The sequence below is a fragment of the Dipodomys merriami genome, unplaced genomic scaffold (genome assembly GCF_024711535.1).
Source record: "Dipodomys merriami isolate MVZ:Mamm:240054 unplaced genomic scaffold, mDipMer1.0.p SCAF_1, whole genome shotgun sequence".
In the NCBI taxonomy this organism is placed as follows: Eukaryota; Metazoa; Chordata; class Mammalia; order Rodentia; family Heteromyidae; genus Dipodomys; species Dipodomys merriami.
Genome location: NW_027202270.1, coordinates 14,906,617 through 14,924,995, shown reverse-complemented (window position 1 = coordinate 14,924,995; position 18,379 = coordinate 14,906,617). Strand labels below are relative to the sequence as shown.

Here is an 18,379-nt window from a genome sequence, read left to right as displayed (position 1 = left end):
AGTTAACTAGGTGGACCCATTGCAACAATAAGATGTACAAATCGTTATGTCGAAAAACGAACTTAACAACTTTGGTGGGGGGTGGGGGGAGGATGTGGTGGGGGGAGGGGCGGAGTATGGGAAGGGATGGGAAGGGGAAGCAAGGAGGAGACAACAATGCTTGATAAGAAATGTGCTCTCTTGCCTATGTAATTGTGACTCCTCTGTATGGTATTTTCACAATAAAAATAAAAGTAAACATCTATCCTGAAGCTATACCTATACCTATACCTAGGACCTCCAGCATTCTTATGTATTCTTCCTACAGCCCTTTACATAAGCAACGTCAAAATCACATTTTAAATAAGTACAGAGCCTAGATTTTAATGCAGAACTCTGCCTACCTATCTTCCTTATATGTGAAATATTGTTCATTTCCAGGAGAGTAAGTTTCTGGGGTCCTTGGTAACCTTTTACATTAGTAGATTCTGATCTAGTTTCAGACAACCATGAGGTGAAGAGAAAGGAAATTTGTTTTTTGTGGGTTTTTTTGTAATAATCACTGGAAAGACTTTTAAAATATAGATGCCCAGGATTTTACACACACACATACACACAAAAACACACACAGACATATAAACACATACACACACAGATCTGCCTTCAGGTTGTCTTAGGTGGAGCTCCGCATCAATGTTTTTAGAAGATACTTAGAAAATTTTACTGTACAGTCAGAGCACTTAAATGCAAGAAGAGGAAAATATACTTTACCAGAACTTTGAAGCTAATGAAATATATTAAATAGAAGCATTAAGGATTAGCAAGTCTCTATTAATTAACAGAAATATATGGAAGTACAAGAAATCAATACAAAATTGATTATGTCTCTGATATTCAATTAATAAACATTATACTTTATTTATGGAATTACTGAATTACTATTAATAAAATGTTTAAAATATTTATTAGGACACTGATTGGTTGAACACTGGAAAAATATGTAGAACTAAAGGCCCAGATTTATAGGTTTTATAAATTGTCAAAATGTATGTCTTTGTTTCTATAAATTTAGATTCCTCAAAATAATAAAAGAAAACCTTCTTGCTGTGTGCCCTTTTCTAGCCTGTTTTAAAGTCCTTGATCAAGCAAGAATTTATCTTCCTGTTTAGTTCTTTCTCATTGTTCTTGATCCAGACTATTAATATAATGCTTCACTGAGAACTAAATGTTTTCTTTCTTCCTGAGGCTGAAAAATTGAAGTCATGGTCTCACTATTTGAAGAATCTAAAATTTGAACTGAACAGGGGGTTTAGTTACATTGCCATGTTCAAACATTTTTTTATGGAAAATGCTTTATTGCCACTGATTCAAAGCCACAAACATGCTTTGAATCCAATTCAATATATTTCTTATTTGTTTCTGATTTTCTTTTTTTTTCCTTTTAATTATTATTAGAAGGTATAAATTTCCAGAAAAGCTTGGCCCTGACAAGGCCCCATTATTTGCACATGACAAGGTTTATCAGAAACAGTTGGATTTTTGTAAGAAGCCTTTTATGTTTCCTCCATAAAGTATAAATAAATGAAAAGGATTAGACGGAGGAAACGGAGTGTAATTCATCACCAGTGTGAAACATAGTCAACGGGTTACAGATGGATGAACTGAAGAACTTGGGATACTGCTCCAGGCAAGAAAAAAACCCTCTTCCATGAGCCAACCTGACTGACATCTCTAACTTGTGATGTCATCTTAATTTATTAGCCTTCTTTTGCTTTTTGGTGTTTGGTATATAAGTCTAAAGCTGGTCCTGACTCTCAAAAAAAATCTGTCATAGTTTGATGTCGACTCAAAGCTGTAGTTAACTCTTCTTTCTCCCTCTGCCTCCCATTCTTTCCTCAAATACACAGAAAAATAAAACAATACAAAAACACACAAAGCATTGACCATTGTGATGGTATAGTGGCACAGAGCTATCAGAGATAAAATGTTTAATAGATTTTTCCATTTCAAAGCCAATAATTAGCCATTTAAGGGGAAGTGATTTTTATATGTATAAAGTGTGGTATCTCCCTAAACACACAAAATTGAGGATTTTAGCTATTTTAAGCTAAAACATAACAAAATTACTTTAGCTCATAGATCTGTTTCTAAGTTGGACTTCATTGCTTATCAGGCAGTCTCATTCTTGGTAAAATGAAAATGCATAGCACAATTTCCTCCTTAAATCTATCTGAAATCTATCTTTCAGAAATAAGAGACTTTTCATGTCTCATATTCTCAACTTTCATTTCTATCTAATAATAATAGAGTGCTTTATAGCATATAAATCACATTTCTGCTTAAAAATGACCTTCTTCATGACCTTTTTGTCTCTACCTGTCACCATGTATTCTCCTAGTAATAATAATAATAAGTTCTAGCCAGGAATGAGCACTCAAAATTAGACTGATTCCAAGAACAGCTCTTACAAAGGCTGAGATATAGCTCATTTTGAAGTTAAATAATTTAACAGCTTTCTACTGAAGTAGACACACACTGGATGTGTCACTTTAAACTGAGAAAAGTTTACTGATAAGAAAAAGTTTACTGAAAAGGAAATAAAGAAAATATACCAGGAAATTTGCAGTCAGACATAGCTGTCCAAAAACGCTAAGCTAGGGACACTGCTATCATTTTGTACTCTAGAAATTTATTTCCTTTTTAAATTCTAGCCTACTTCTTAGAAGGCACAGAAATTAGAACCTTGTCTCCAATCCTTTCAACCTAGGGTTCTTTTGATCTTAGAATTCTTCAAAATTTTGAAACACTACCCAATCATGTTTCACTTTAGCAAAAATAGCAAATATTCCCTTTGAATTAACACTCAATTATGAAGCTTCAGGACAAACATCATAAAAACACAACTTTCGAGTCTGAATATCTGCCCAGTAAAGTAATGCTATTTAATGGTTTAACATTTATTTAGGGGGAAAGAAGGATATAAACCTGAACTTTAAGAAGCAGGTCCCTGAAAACACTTTAAACTGTCTCATAATAGATGGAGAGACATTAAGTTCCCTTTTAAGCAAGTCATCTTATTTTAAAACGAGTCTAAACTCTACACAAATTTTACTTCTTAATGAATCATAATGAGAATGGAGCTTTCTCTTGTTAGGTCAATTTACTATACAACCTATTCTGCATCCAGGTTGGCTTTTAAGTGTGAGTTCATTTCTACAATCTAAAGACAATTTAGGAAGTACAAGAGACCCGGCCATTCAATGGCTCAACACATGAATGATTTCCTTCGTACTTGAACTGTTGAAGAGTCTTCTTGAGACACAAGTGAAGGAGAAACTTGGCTGCTTCAAAGAGTAGAGGATCACATATCTTTCTAAAGCCATGTCTTAGTGATCACCCAAAAGAATGCAAATAAATTCGCCACAGTAAGAAGGACTCTTTGTCAATGATCTGGGGAGATCAGGTATGTAGAACCTCTTCCTAGATATCCTCTCTCTACCCTATCACACATTGGACATTGAGATGCCTCAAGCGAACAAGGCCAGTTACTTGTATTGAAGCCAATGAGTCTTGAAGTTAACTAATTAGGAAAAGCTTTGTGAATCACAAACTCTCACATCCTTTCCCTGTAGTAACACCTGATTTCTGAGAAACACTGTTCCCTAAGATACTAATTTAAAAGGTTTTGTTTTAAAAAATAATAATAAGACAAAGTTTCCAGCTGCAAGATGTGATAGAGCATTGTTTTCGCTGGACAACTTCAAAAAAAGGGGTCTCATTTGCATACTACCTGTAAGCTCATTGACTGTGACTGTCTACATCCTGTTTTAACTCATTAGGTTTCCTTATCAGAGGGAGTTTATCTGAGCTTCCTATGGGCTCCAGAACACATGAGCGATCATGGTCACTGTGGAAACAATACATCAGCCTCACAGTGACATCCCATCTAGCCACACAGAAAGACACATGGCTGTGCTCACTGGTAAGTTAGATGAGTGAAATGGAAGATAAAAGACCCAACTCATATGTGTACACTCTGCCTTTAATAAGTGGAACCCCCACATCTGGTTCACTGGCTGACTTCTCATGGGTATCTTCAAGTGGACACATCAAGCATTTCATTTTCTCTTCCTGGAGTTTATGGAGGTTTGGAGAGCCCAGAATGTGGGCATGGTTCTTTCTTCTTCTCCTACTCACATCTGGGTATAACTTCGATTTCTCTCAATTAAAAGTGAATGAGATCACTAGTCAATTGTGTTGCTCAAAGAGAGGTAGAGCTTGAGATCCAATGATACTAACTATTCTGGCATGGAATTGGTATGGGAGCCTCAGAGTTCAAAAGGAAACACTGACAGAGTAGAAGAGCCCTTAATGATAAGCAGAAGGAGATGCCCGGAATCACCAGGCTATGAGACTCACCACTGTCCTGGTTGGTTGCTCCTATCAGCAACTTTTATCTCAGCCCAATCCTTTGACTGTCTCAAATGAGCCAGGTGCTATCTAGCCAGGCTCTGGGAGATCTTCAGGACTGAATTTAAAAGAAGAGTGAATTGGCAGGTGACAGTTGTATTATAGAGGCTTACATTCTTGTTTGTGCTAGCAACAAGCTATTCTTCATTGTCTCTGTCTAGGAGACATACCACAGGCCCCAGGCCTATCAAAAGCAGTAACACAGTACCATAAAGTACTCAGGGGAGAAAAGACAAATGGTGCTTCTTTTCCTTATGGAAGTAATGATTGGTCAAATCACACTTTCAATATCAATGCAAGAAACACAGATGCAAAAACTTCTCTGGATACTTAATTATCTATGTTTCCTTCAACACCAGCCCCTAAGTTTCTAGAGAATATGGTGTTCTTATTGTTTGTTTTTACTGTTTTTCCTTAAAGTCAAAGTGGCATGGTATCACTCAACATAATCTATACACAAATCACATGGAAAACTGATTAAAATGAAGACTGTGATACCAGGGACCAGGCCTGGGATCCGAGACATTGCATTTCTAACTGTCTCCAGTGCTACTGCTATGCTGGTCTACCATGCTTTGAGCCCTATGGCTCAGTGTATTAGACTAATGTTGGAGCTGTTACAGTTGAGAAGGTTACATATCCACAAGCCAACCACTCAGTGATCGTCCCAAACACCACTGAATTCCCAAATCGTTTCAAGTTGATGTTAAACGTAGAGGCCACTCTTCTGAAGCCCTGAAGGATCTTTGCTGAAGCTAATTGAGTGAAATGAAAGCATCTTCAGTTTCAATAATTTCCTTTCATTTATCATCACAATCCATGAACCTCAGAATTTTCCAGCTCATGATGAATTGTGAGTGAACACCATTTGGGGCAGGTTTCAAGTGCCATTACCTACGTATTTCCCTTATGAGGGCTCAAGGACACCTCAGAACTCTACTTTGTCACCTTCACCTTTGATGGATGGGGCCAAATAGCAGAGAGGGAATTAGGTCAGCATTTGGATAGGTTTGGAATATTTTTATAAGGCAGTCTATTGCTATTCACTTCAAGAAAAAGATTAACCTCTGCATTTGTAAAAATACAGTTTAATTATGATTACTTTTTGGTCCAGACAGTTATCTTGTAAATGTATTCGATTGAAAATATTCATTCAGTTGCTTCATTCTGAAGAACAAACTGTCATTTGCAGAAAACAAGCATGCCTCCTCCAGTTGTTGAAATTAGTGATATATTAGGTAACAAAGAGTAGGAAAGGTGGTGGGAAACACCTTGAACTTCTGAGGATTACTGATCAACATGGCCTTTGTTATTGGCAAGCAGTAGTATAAAACCTCATACCTTTAGGTAAGCTGCTGTGGATGTAGTGATCCAAATTTGAGTTCATTTCCAAGACCTGATTGTATAATGCTTTGATAATCTGAGGAGGCATCAGTCTTTCCTTCCTACTCTTCTAGAATTTATCATTGAGTTGATGTGTGCTTTGTGGCTTTGTTTTTTACTTGAAGCCAGGAAACCCATCTTTGTTTTCTTGGGGTCCTTCAGAGACCTATCACAGAATCTTGCAGAAAGAGCTCCGCAAATGCTTATCAAGCGCAACTTCTTCCCAAATAAAACAATATTATAGAAACATACTCATTTCTGACTTGGTATAGAGAAGAATGACATGAGGCCAACTCAATATAACACAAAATAAATCTGAAACAATTGCCCTTTTCATTCTGGAAATATCTTGGGGAACATTTCAGGTCAGGTAAAGACAATGCCTGAATTCATTCAAAGTGATTGAAAATCATTTAAGAGATAGGATAAAGTGGTTGTAGGATGAATTTCTTACTAGGAAACAGGACATTAGGTATAAATCTAAGTTAATGTGGGAGCCTTGAGTCTTTTGAAATTATCCCAGTAGAATCAGAGAAAATTATACTGACAGTGATCTCTATTTACAAGAGATGGTGGCATTACTTTTCATTATTATTGCTTCAGAAGTATACTAATAATCCCATGATAATAAAAGCTTAAAAAAACTGTGATTCTGTTTCCATCATTTTCTGACCCAAATATAGAATTCTAACTGTTAAATTTGAACTGTTGTTAAAAGTCAAAGTTTGTTCAGAAATCAACATGGATTCTAAGAGCACAGTAGAGTTGTTTTCTTATTTATTTGAATAAAAATTAACATTAATCACATGAATACATTTCAACATAAGTGTTTCCATAAGTTCTTACTTCTTCTTGTCTCCTCTTCTTTTCTCAAACATCCAATGCTCCATGTCCCTCTAATTTTTATTATCCCCAAGTCCCTCTTCTCCTCCCTCTCTTCTCTTCTTCATTGTATCAAATAGGGATCCACTTTCATCATTTCTTTTTATTTGAAGGAACCTCAAGATAGAACTTGACATCAGTTGGGGAAATACGTCACAAAGGAGCCTTCATGGAAGTCCAGTCATAGAACATAAATTGCAATAACATTTTTTAAAAGTTTGAGGTAAGGGTGATCATGAATGGATTGAGCTGCTCTCAATCTATTAACTTCATTATCCTGAGCACTTACAAATACATCGGACTTTTGTGTTTGTGTTTGGAAGACACTGCTGAGGGGGAAAAAAGTGAGGTCAGTATTACCTTTTTATGGTGGATTTATTGCAGTTTAGAAAAACACACATACACAGTATGAAACAGTTCAAATAATGGGCTTCATGTTTATGTTGGATGCAAACTCTTTGTTCTTCATTGATCTGGTGGGGACTACACTTCCTATTTGCTCAATCTCTGGCTTTGTTTGCTCCCTTTTTGAATCCTGTGGATGAGTCAAGGAAGGATTCATCTGCTAGCTCATATAATTTCTGTAATTCACAGCTGAAAAGAAACATTTACCTTAATATAATTTTAAGTAGGTTCTTTGTTTTAAATCTAGAAACATACTCTACGCCTCTTGATATTTTTGACAACTTTGAGGTGTTTGATGTGGGGAAAGGAGCAAAGGAGCATGAATAAATTAAAATTTCCTAGTTCTTTTACTTTTAAACCAAACCTTTAAATAATCCACTGGTTAGATATCTTTAGGAAAGCTTCTTGGTAAAGGTAAGTCTTCCATGCTATAAACTTCTACCTTCTAAGGGCAGAAAACAATTTATAAAAGCAATAGGCCTCAATTCCCACGGTGTTAAAAAGTTTTTATGTCCTGAGAATTGATTTTATTTCTACACTGGGTCATTAATGTAGCTCAGTTTTACCTACTGTGATAGTTCCTCAGTAAGAACTGATTAATGACATCATCATTAACTCGATTTTCTTTTAGTCTTTCCAATATGCTGTTTTTATAGGGTACAGGCTATATTTAGAAACACGTTAGCCTCAACACTCACGGATGCTCTTTTCCTTATAAACCTCGGGGTAAATTTCTCCTTCTGGGAGAACAGAAGGTATTTCTTTACCTTTCTCTCTCAGTTTGGAGAGGGTAAACGGCTGCCATTGACACAGATTTATGATACTGGGGTTTATGAAACATGCCTTGTGAATAAACTCATTTCTAATTCTTCTAGGAGCAGAAAAGCTGTGCTGTGATTTCTCAGAGTATATGGAGACACCGGGGTTTACACCAACCTCAGCTGAAAGTCAATGAAGGATTGATGGTTCTTGCTTTCAACAAATCCCCCCCTCCAAAAGAAAAAAATACATTCATAAAGAATTGAGAGACAAGGTTGGTGGATGTTCTTACAGCAATATCTTTGCCGTAGCGGTTGTGTGAACAACATATTTAAGTCACTGCCACTGAAAGCCTGGCATTTGTAAATATTTCTTATTTTATGGGGTGATTATAGGGTGCTACATCTTACACAAAATTCTCATACAAGATTGTTCTATTCATTGGCTAATACGTAAAGTGTCTGGCATTCTTATTTTTTTCCCAGAAAATTCAAAATATCTAAATGAAAATGAAAAAAATAAGCCACAAAGATATTTCCAAACTAATAATAGATTGCTGTGTGGTTGAATACTGAAGTTGGAATAGATGCTTTTATAAGGAGAATTTTAATATCAAAATTGGACTAAATTCTCTTAAAACTTACAGATTTTTCTCCTCGTCTGTCCAGACAGACTGAAAGAACAAATCTACCAGAGTTTTAATTTACTCAAGCTAAAATTCAGTGAAGAGTGAAAGAATTATATACCATTTATTGCTCATTGCTGACTGGGATTTCAGTAACTACAAACACCATCTCATCCTAGACCACCTCTCTAAGATTAGTTCTAAGAACATAGACATCAAATGGAATGAGGATCTTGAGAAAGAGGCACTAGTAACATCTGATTATTTTAGAAGATGGACCACGTATAGATGAGGCCAAAATGTATCTGTAATATATTTCTTTAAAACTACATGTTTCCGTAAGTGTGTTTTTTTAATTAAGCCAAAAATACTTTTTTTTCATTTTGAGCTAGCAATAATAGTAGATAAATTCCTGATAGTTTTGATGCTTCCAATTACGTATTCACTATTGATTGTCCACTCTAATTCATTGCATATATGCTATGTGTTAGACATTATTTTGTCTGATTGTCTGATTAGGACATGAACATAAAACTAAAGAGAGAGATGAAAAAATTCCACAAACAACGAGCTAATACCTTAAACTAGCAACAATTGCACGTTGATTTAATTTTTAGCACATTTGCATTAAAACTTTGTGTATACACTTTCCCCTCAGCCTTCGCATATTCTTGGAGAAAGGGTACATTTTTCTGTTGATCCTGGAGTTTGAACTCAACGCCTGGGCACTGTCCCTGAGCTTTTGTGCTCAAGTGTAGTGCTTTACCACTTTGAACCACAGCATCACTTTTCTGGTGATTAACTGGAGATAAGAGTCCCATGGACTTTCCTTCCCTGGCTGACTTCAAACCAGGATCCTCAGATCTCAGCCTCCTGAGTAGCTAGTATCATATGTGTGAGCCATTGGTACCTGGCTATAAAAGGTGCATTTTTTAAGGCTAAAAAAATCATAATAGTCAAACAGGAAATGCAGATATGAATCAGAGTAGTAATCATTTAGCTTTCCACATGGGAACAGCCCACTGGAATAGAGCACTGAGAGAGGGTAATTAAGGGACTACTTGGGAAGGGGTGTAATTAAGGGACTACTTAGGAAGAAGGTTCAAAAATAGCAACACAGAAGGTGGTACTAATACACCGGGTGCAATGCCAGGAAGCCTACAACACAGATCTGAAGAAGGAAGGAGGGGAAAGGAGGGTCACTGGGGTCTGAAGAGAGCTGTAATTGTGCTGGAAAGAGACTCCAACAGAAGCCTGGTCCTCGAAGGAGGATAGAGCCATTGTCAAACTAAATCATAACTGAACAGGGAAGAAACTAGGAAATAAATGCATCTTTTCTTCTCCAACTTTATTGCAGCCCTTCCTGCTACTAATCAAGGTCAGCTACAAGCTGATGCTCAAAAGCACAAAGTTTGCTGAGGTCTTGAAAGGAGTAGAGAAGAGAAACCAATGGATAAGGAAGGGGGAAAAAAAAATCTACCAACACAGTTGGGTTTACATATTCACAAAAGGCAAATCTGTAGAAATAGGAAGTAGATCAGTAGTGGCTGTGAACTGAGGGATGGAGAAATGAGCTATTGTCTGATAATTGGAATCTTACTTTTGACTTATAAAAAATTCTGAGGGGAGGGGAGAGGGGAAATGTAGTTGTAGAGATGGGAGGGAAGGGATGGTAGGGAAAACAAAGGAGGAGGCAACATTGCTTGATAAGAAATGTACTCATTACCTTGCTCATGTGATTGTAACCCCTCTGTACAGTATTTTTACAATAAAAACCATTAAAAACACTTAAAAATAAAAATAAATTCTGAAATTAGGAAGCCATGTTGATTGTACCACATTTTGAATGAACTTGATGCCACTTAAATTATATTGTTAGAAGCATTACAATAAAATTTGTATTGTATCACCACACAGAACTGCTTTAGAATAACCTGAAAAAATTCACATCATATCATGTCCAACATGACAATTATATTTAGTTTTTTCCTTGAAAATTAAAAAATAAAAATCATTCTTTAAGTAGTACAGTTAGATATTAACCAATGAAAGGAAGATTTATCTGATACAACTTCAAAATCCATTCTGTTGTTATCCTGGTTAGAAATATTTGCAAATTAGAAAAACTATTGGGTACATAATTCAAATTCAGAAATTGAAGAGAAGAGCTATTCTTTATATGTACCTACTATTGCCCTTGCTTAAAGCCAAATCACTATTAGTGAAATTGTCCTTGCTTCAAATCAAATCACTATTACTTGTACTGAAATTTTGTTATAAGCCTTAGAATTCAATAGTTTGCTCCACTGTGGGAATGGAGAGATTAAAAATATTTAAGAATTGAGCTCCAATTTACATGTACTCAATTGTGGTTTAAAGTAAGTAAATAAAAGTACCAAAGTATAAGACCTTTTATGGCTCACATGAGGAAACAATTCTAAAACACTGTTTTCTCTAACAAGGAATTCCTTCTGTGTATTTTGGAAAAAATTCTATAAATGTCAGTATGTTTTATGCTAATTCTTCATATACAATGCATTAATTTTATAGGGATTTAAATCACTAGGTTTTATTATTCCTTTTACATTGTGTGCTTCTTTGAGAAGAAACATAACTCCCTGATTTATCTTTATACAATGCTTTAATTGTTGAGTGGTACCAGGTTTTTAATAATGGGTCAGATTCTCTTGGAGTTGTTTGTTGATAATGTTTGTATAGGTGCCAAAAACGCAGACCCCCAACTGAGTATGTATGCCTCCTAAGATAATGGTGTCTCTTGATTGGAAGATAGCATTAAATGGGTTTCAGATGACTTCTAGGGCTGACATTCATCCCTTGACAAATGAATGCATTTTTAGATGCTTACACACACACACACACACACACACACACACACACACACACACACACACACACACACACACACACACACACACACACACACACACACACACGGAGTCCGTTCAATCCTCTTAGAGTAGTCAAACATTTCCCAGGTCTTGTAGATGAAGGAACTAGGGCTTAGAGAGATCATAGTACTTGCTCTAGCTTAAGCTAGGCTTCAATGCAAGTTCTGATTCTAAATCTATTGCACCATCAAATCTGGTTGTACTCTGCCCAGATGGATAAACTTCCTCTACCTATAGACCCATGGAAATAAGCTTATCATATCTCAATGTTTACTTAAAGCTTTAGGCTCTGGATCAAAAGATTAGTTCATCTAGTTTATTACATTCTGTTAAAAGAGAGTAATAAGTGTGGGCTTATGTTGCCAGTCTTTGTTTCTCACAGAAGAATGAAGATGGCTCCAGTGAATTATGGCAGTTACAAGCTCCTATTAGTGTTTATATTAAATTATTTATTAACATTGCTCAATAGTATTAATATTAAATAAACCAATATCAAGACTTTCATGCATTTTAAAACATCATATCATTTAAAAAAATTCTAACAATGCTATAATTTGAATTGTGTGCCTTATTCATGTTTTCTGATTATGTCTGGCACTCTACCATTGAGCCATGCCTTTAGTCTGGTTTTTTGCTAGTTAATTGAGATGGAATCTCAAGAACATTTCTTTCTGGGCTTTGAACCTTAATCTTCTGGTTTTATCCACTTGAGTAGCTAGGATTATAGGCATAAGCCATCAGCATCAGCACTCAGCTTCATTTCCTTTTAAATAAAATACTGTTTTTATCTAGATGTATATTGTGAACACTTCTGTTTATATATCATTTTTAACCATATGAACTCTACTGACCTACACTTTGTGATCATAAATACTTTGATATATTTCATTTTTTTAAATGTACCTTAACGCCAGGCACCGGTGGCTCACGCCTGTCATCCTAGTTACTCAGGAGGCTGCGATCTGAGGATCATGGTTCAAAGCCAGCCCAGGCAGAAAACTCCATGAGACTCTTATCTCCAATAAACCACCAGAAAACCAGAAGTGGTGCTGTAGCTAAAATGGTAGAACACTACCTTTGAAGAGAAGGACAATGTCCAGACCCAGAGTTCAAGCCCCACGACCAACATAAATAAATACATAAATAAATAAATAAAATATACTTTGATAACCTTAGTAAATTTCTGTTGTCTAGCTCTTTGAATTGTTTTTATTGTTCTTCCTTTTCTGTTTCAGAGAAAAAGTTCTGCTATCAAAATCTTTATGCAGTGTACATAATTTTTTTAAACTGTATTTCTCCAAATGATTGATAAAAGACCTTGTATATTTTCAAGACTATTGATAGAACACTTCCAAGTTTATTGTCAAGAAAAACAAGGAAAGATTCTTATCCTGGAAAGGGACACCAGAGATTTCAAATTCCAGTGCTTTCATCAGCGTTTATAAATTTTAATATTTTGCAAAATGATCATTGAAAATAGTACCTTTGTTATTAGTGTGATATAAGTTGTTGTGATAATACATGTTTTCTCTGTTAGATTTTTTTTTGGGGGGGGTCTGGTTGTGGGCCTGAACTCTGGGCCTGGGCACTGTCCTTCAGCTCTTCAGCTCAAGGCTAGCGCCCTACCACTTCAGCCACAGCGCCACTTCTGGCTTTTTTCTTTTTGCTTATGTGGTGCTGAGGAATCGAACCCAGGGCCTCATGCATGCAAGGCAAGCGCTCTACCACTGAGCCACCTTCCCAGCCCTCTGTTAGATTTGTTTTCTAATTTTGTATACATTATTATAATTTCGTCTTTTAGGCATATCATTATCATTCTCTGTGAAAATAATAATTTTATGTTTCTAAATGTTCCCTGCATTTTAGTATTGTATAAATACTTATCTAACTTCATCTTTAGCTATATGCCTTTATTTTGATGAGCGTACAGTTATTTTTTTTCAGTACAGGGCTTTAAAGCACTTAGGGCCTGGTGCTTGCTGGGCCTGCACTCTGTCGCTTAAGGAATGTTCTCTTTTTGTGTAGTTATTTTTCTTCAGGTTGGGTCTTGTGCTTTTTCCCCTGATGACCTCCCAATGGTGCTCCTCCAATCTCTGTTTCCCATGTAGCTGGGATTGCAGTGCTTTATTGTGCCTTGCCTTTGTATTGAGATGGTGGTGTCTCACTAAATGTAGAAAGAAATCTAAGAAATCAGGCAAAAAAAAAAATCAGCATGCAGCTGCAAAACATATAACAGACTCAATACTGTTGTGTTCTAGCAGAATATACTCACACAAATGATTTTGAAAGTATACAGAAACAGCACACTGAACTATCAACTGTGATTTTTCTCTATATCATAGATAAGTTATTTTTCTTTTGCTATGTTTCTATACTTTCTAGCTTATTTTCTGATAGCAAACATTGTTCTTGCACTTGGAAAAAATCTTTAATAAGCATAATGTTTAAGAAGATAGAAATGTGAACAATTTAATAGAGACCCACAAAAACAAGACTTACTAGACCAGGTACATACAGAAATAAAGTTAATTTACCTGCACTAAATAAAGAAACACAAATCATATATTAGGACTAACAAGTCTGGATTTTTTAAATTAATAATTCATTAAAAATTGTGTTTGTGCATGAAAAATAGGGCAAATCTACAGAAAATAAGTTGCATGGAAATTGTTAAATCATACTCTTCATCTGGTTCACTTGTCTTTCTCTCTCTCTCTCTCTCTCTCTCTAGCTCTCTCTCTCTCTCTCTCTCTTTCTCTCTCTCTCTCTCTCACACACACACACACACACCACTTGTAAATACCATATTGTTCACTAAGGCAATATAACAGAGTTAAAGCTTTGCATCAAAGGCTGACAAAATACAGTTATGTATCTCATTTAATTCTCTAGAACATCCTGAGAAACTACTCCTTTACAGATGAGGGCAGGCTCTGCAACTTGACGGTGAGCTGAGAAGCACCTCCTTCTGATGCTTTGATAAGGAAATGCAGTATCTTTGGCTAAATTGAGCATCGTGGGATGTTGCCCAAGCATCTCTCACACACATACAATAGATCTCAGATGATTTGAATGCATAGCCATGATTAGAAGAATACATTTTTAAAACATAATTTTCAAACTCCGATTCCTGTGCTAAATTTGCTATTCCTGACTCCCAGCAATATAAATAGTATCCAAATATGCAGGAAGTAGAGCTGTGGTTCAAGTGATAGGGTACTATCCCTGAGCAAAATGAAGCTCAGGGACAATGCCCAGACCCAGAGTTCAAGCTCCAGGACCAGCAAAATAAATAAATAAATAAATCATTTATATTTGCATGGGCTTTGGTGGTATAAAGTTAGCATAGCTGCCTTCCAAATACACAAGTTCCTAGGAACTTACACACACACACACACACACATGAGATGTTTAACCATGTGTGTCATGATACAGATTTAAGAGCTTATGTTTTCCTGTTTTTACAAAGCTCTTAAGAAAATATATATTTAACTATATAACTATAAAGCTAATGAAAGGGAAGTCTGCCATCTGTGCTTTCTTTTGTGCATTGGATGTTAGAAGTGATCAAGAACTTTCATCGCAGATTTGGAAGAAAAAATTCTGACCAACTTCGGAGGTAAAAAAAAAGAAACTTGAACCCTTTCCAAAGTGTATTAAAACACTTCGTTATAATAATACACTTATGCATTCCACCTTCATTTTGAAGGTATTTATTATTTGAAAGCAAAAGTATCTAATGTGATTGCTAAGTGTTCAAAAGCCTCAATAGATATCCAAAATTAATTTTCAACAAGTATAGTAATAATGAGTTTTAAAGACCAAGTTTAATCATTTATATTCAATTCATTTACAATCATTACACAGTCAAGAAACTTTCTTCATACTTTTATTGGGCAAGTAATATACACATTATTATAATATAAGTCTGCCTTAACCAAATACAAAAAGTAAGCCCATTTCAAAGTCATTTGGAAGCTTTATGTGTTGAAGCTCATGTTTGCCAATGGTTTTTCATTTTCTTAAATGTTCTCTAGTACCAATTAATTAGTCTCACTGGGTAGGAGCCATTGAATTTATTATGGATGCTTGGAAGACATTTTCAATTTCATCAGCAAAATATGAAAGAGATAATCAACATCATGTATGTATGTATATTGCTCATATCCATAACAACTTATTTATATATTGCTAAACTGTGTAATATGAATTGAAACAGAATTCTATAGACAAAGAAGGAAATGTATGGATGAAAAATATGAGACGGGTTAGATGGAAATTTAATCACAGTGCAAAACTTTAGTCATGTTAAATTTAAATTGGTAGAGTACAATTACCATTTTCTTTTCTTTCTATGAAAATGTAATCTTATGTCAAAATTTCATAGTCAATCACTATGATATTTTTAAATGGGGACAATGTTTCTTTTATAAGGAACAATTTTACTCATTATAAGTATCTGGTTTGTGAAGTTAGCAATATCTAAGTTCAAATCTTAGGTCAGGTTTGGAAAGTAATTGAATGTTAAGGAGATTTCTTAAAGGAGTAGGACCTGCATCACCTATTTACCAAATGGCAAGAAAAGGATCTATTTCTCCTATGTGCTGAAGGTTGTGAGATTGAAAAATAGAGGGCAACTGACACAAAATTAAATGCATGTTGTTTCCTTCTCTTTTCTTTGAGGGGACAAAAGTCTATGAAATTTTGATTGAATATGATTGTAGTCACATATGTCCTTGTATTAGATATGACTGCTCATTGCTTCCTTAAACACTTAACATTGAAAAAAATCACATCCTAATAATTTTAGTGTATATGGAATAAAGATGATAGATAAAAAATACTGAGAAAGTAACAAGATGGATAGATTTGTTATTTCTCTAGCATCAAGATTCATTTAGGGTTGAAGGTTTAGCTCCACCAGAGAGCACTGGCCTTAGCACAGGGGAAACCCTGGCTTTGGTCATCAGCATGGCAAAACAGACTTTTCAACTTGTCAACAGTAATTCTTACACTGTAGTCAAAATTTGCCTTATGATAGAAACATCTTATAGATCTTGATTTCAAAGGGAGGGCACTTTTCTCATCTCTGCGGCTGTAATTCTAGATAGTGATCATCCCTGATCTGATTAATCACAGTTGATTGTAGAAGACACATGATTGACTTGTTCCCTCCAGGGATCCTCTTTCCTGGGTAGGAGTGGTGTTATGACAGACTGCAATTCTAGCCCATTCTCTTCCCCTCACTCCCTCATCTCCATACCCCAGACTTGTGCTCTGCTACTTGACAGTACCTTCTCACCAGAGTTCGGGTGACATGCCACCCTTTTTCAGTGGGGTCAAACACATGACTCATTCTGGCTAATGGGATACTAGCAGAAGAGAAGGAGAGTTGTACTTCACTTCAGGCTTGCTCTTTTACACCTCTGACATTGTTATTAAAACCTGCCTGCTGAAGGATGAGAGACGTACAGAGCAGAGTGGCCTCAGCTGCTCCAGTTGGCAGACAGAAGACATCCAGACCTGGGTAGGCATAATTGAAATCAGCGTGACCATATAACTGAGCTTCAGCTTGTCCCAGACATGTGAGCCCAAACGGATTGCTGGATTATGGATTGTGTCTATGTGTTATGGTAGCATTATTACAGAAATGGTAATAGTTATAAAAGTTACATATCTACCATCCATCTGTGTCCCTACTTATCTAATCAGTCATCTACTTATCCATACACATATATGTGTGTACACACGTATACATACACATACACACAAGTACATAGATATATAACCCTGTATATATATGAGTACATGTTCATATATATACACCTATTTAGACATATGTTTGTATATACATATATGCTCATACACACACATATATGTATATACTATATTGTGAATTAAGCAAATATTCCAAATAGTGTATGCTTATTATTTTTTCTACAAAAGGTTAAAAAATTGAGAGAATATTTTGAGATTTTGATTTATACTTAGAAAGAGGTGTAGAGAGGTGACTATTCATTCAATGGTCAAGGTTAGTTATCTATATCTGAAAATAACAAGTTTCCCATCAGTGCTTCAGTTATAGCATAGTAGCTAAGTGAGTCTAATAGAAATTAAATAATTAATTAATATGTTCAAAGGACTCAGTCACATCCAATTAAGTTTATGACATTATGTCAAAGGCATAATTGTTTCACACAACTTTTGTAAATTTAAGTATGCTTGTAAAAACAACAATAATCACTCCATAAATAATCACATTTTTTATTACCTCCAATTCATTCATTTAGCATCAACTCCCAGTTCCAAACATTTGGCAGACTCCATGAGCATGTATGTAAATGTATGGAAGGCATTTGCAAAGGGAAGTCTGTCAGGCATCCCCAACTCAATACACAAAGATAAAACTAGGCCTTTCATTGAAAGTTAACTGAAGTTTGTACTTCCTGCCTCTGTGGAATGGCTCCACCCGCCATTCACAAAAGAAAAATTACATGGCCAACTGGAGCTATTTACTAATTTAAAAACTAGTAATCCATACGTATTAAGAATTTTAAAAAATTTTGTTCATGTTTTCCCCACTTGATCTTTCTTTTATAAAATCCCATAGAACAATGATTATGATACAGTCATTTAATATATGTACAAATTGTAAAGAATATGTATATTTTACATGAATGTAAAAGCATGTAGAAGCCAACATATAAATAAATTGTTTTTAAAAAAGAATTTAAAAAAATCAAAGCGATTCATTTTGCATAACAACCCAATTAGTGTTTTAGCATTGCACCAGAATAGAAAAATGTAAGGCTCTATTTTTTAAATTTACATATCTTATTTGAAAAATTAAATAGCTGTTAGACCTGGTGGCTCATGTCTGGAGGCTGACGTCTGAGGATCAAGGTTCAAAGTCAAGGCTCTATTTTTTAATGACAATGGAGAGCTATAGTTTGTCTTCATGATCCTG

General features: G+C 35.4%; 1 long non-coding RNA gene across 1 annotated transcript in view; it reads left to right on the top strand.

Moving 5' to 3' along the window:
• The window catches only part of LOC138829087 (uncharacterized), a 41,653-nt gene extending 33,084 nt beyond the window's left edge, over nucleotides 1-8,569 (top strand). The window contains exons 3-5 of the long non-coding RNA XR_011372486.1: nucleotides 6,828-6,937; nucleotides 7,995-8,152; nucleotides 8,525-8,569. This is a non-coding gene — a long non-coding RNA (uncharacterized lncRNA). The remainder of the gene's footprint in view (nucleotides 1-6,827; nucleotides 6,938-7,994; nucleotides 8,153-8,524) is intronic.
• The last annotated feature ends 9,810 nt before the right edge of the window (nucleotides 8,570-18,379 follow it).